We start from the raw sequence: 1846 nt of genomic DNA on the forward strand, positions 1-1846 counted from the left end.
TGAGGACGAAATTTAGGTGTATGGACGCGCGTGTATGAGAGTGTGAGTGTATGTTGTGTGTATCTGAAAACGTGTGTAAGGATTGTACATGAGTGTGCACGTGGGTGAACAGGAGCGGGGAGAAGGAACAGGTGAAAGAGAGAGGAGAGGAAGAACTGTGGCTGTATGCAACAAGCCGCAACCCATGCAAGGTTGGTTCCTGCTAAGCCTAAACAAATCAATTGGGAGTGGGGGGAGATCTCCGAGGTGCTCCTCCCAAGAGCCCGCACACTCATAGCTAGAGGCCCTTTCTGTATCTCCACACCCTTCCCCTCAGACCACACGGGCCTCAGGAGCCCCAACTAGACAGATTGTATAAGCTGACACAGACCTCTCTCAGAGGATTTTCGCATGGTTCTTTTTGGTTTTTGGTTTTTGATTTTTTGTTAAACCACACTGCGAAAGGTAGAGGGAAGAAAGTGTGGGAGGAAGTGGAGAGATCTCAGAGACACACAGAGATAGAATGACACAGAGAGACAGGTGGAGAGGAGGAGGAGAAAGAGGAAGAGAAGTATCCTCCCTCCCACTTTTCCTAGGTCCCCCTTCTCACAAACTGTAGGCCAGGCAAGGAATTCTGGACTGTTTCCTTGGATCTCTGAGAACTCCCCATTCTGTCTCCACAGCCCCCTCCCCTTTTCCGGGCCCATCCATTCTTAGCCAGCAAATTTAAAGCGCTGGTCTGTAATCCTGGGTTTTTCTCTGCCTTTCCGAAGGCGAGTTTCTTTCATTTAAAGTTGTTCTTTTAAAATGTATGTAAAGAGTTTGATGGTAATAATGGTAGTGTAGTCCTTCACTGGACTTCTTCCGCACTGGAAGAGTGTGCAGACTGGGGACTTTGACTGGAGTTAGGGTTAGTGGAGATGGAGGACAGGAGTTAAGAGAGATTCTGAATGAGAGGATACTTCACCTAAAAAGCAGCAATGACCTGCCAGGTCTTCAAGGCATCCCGACTCATCTTCGTTAGAAAGTGTTTTCTTCACTGGTGAATTTGTGTTAATTTCTACCGTCCACTGGGGTGAGAGGAGCTTTGGGGTAGGGAAAACAAAAGGGAATTACTGCGTTTGAGATTAGAAAAGGATTGGGTGAGGAGCAGACTTGGACGGCAAGGGAGGTATTAAAGAAACTCCAAAAAGACTAAGGTTCTCATTAGGAATACTAGCCCAGAGTTCCCTTTTCCTTGCCTTTGTGTAGTTTCGTGATTAGCTTAATTCTCTTCTTTGTTCTCAGTTTCCATATCTATAAAATAACAGTTGGCCTAAATAATCACTAAATTCACTTCTGACTTAGAGTTAGGATCACAGAATTCAAAACTAGAAGGGAGGAAAGACTGGGTAACTGATGAGTATAGTTGGAAAATCTTGGGTTCTGTTCACTAACTCACTACATTACCTTAGGCTCTTCTCCCTTTCTGGGATTCAATTCCCCACTCTGTAAAATATCAATATCTGGCATTTACATAAATCTGTGATTTCATTGGTATAGGGGACCTCCCAGATGAGGAAACTCCCTCTACCAATTCAGGTCAGCACCTCTTCTGTAATTTACAGTCTGAGACAGTTGCCGAGAGCCCTGAGAGGTTAAGTAACTTGCCCAAGATTACACAGCCAGTATATGTCCGAGGCTGGATTTGAATCCAAGTATTCCTAGCTTCAGAGGCTAGCTGTCTATCCACTAGGCCATGATGTTTCTTAATAAGGGTTTAAAATTTATTAAAAAAAAAAACTTCACATTTCTCATTTGATCCTCAACAGTTCCATGAGATAAATACTTAAGAGATTATGATTTCCATTTTCACAGATGAGAAAAC

This window comes from Vombatus ursinus, unplaced genomic scaffold (genome assembly GCF_900497805.2).
Source record: "Vombatus ursinus unplaced genomic scaffold, bare-nosed wombat genome assembly UNPS02009205.1, whole genome shotgun sequence".
Classification (NCBI taxonomy): Eukaryota; Metazoa; Chordata; class Mammalia; order Diprotodontia; family Vombatidae; genus Vombatus; species Vombatus ursinus.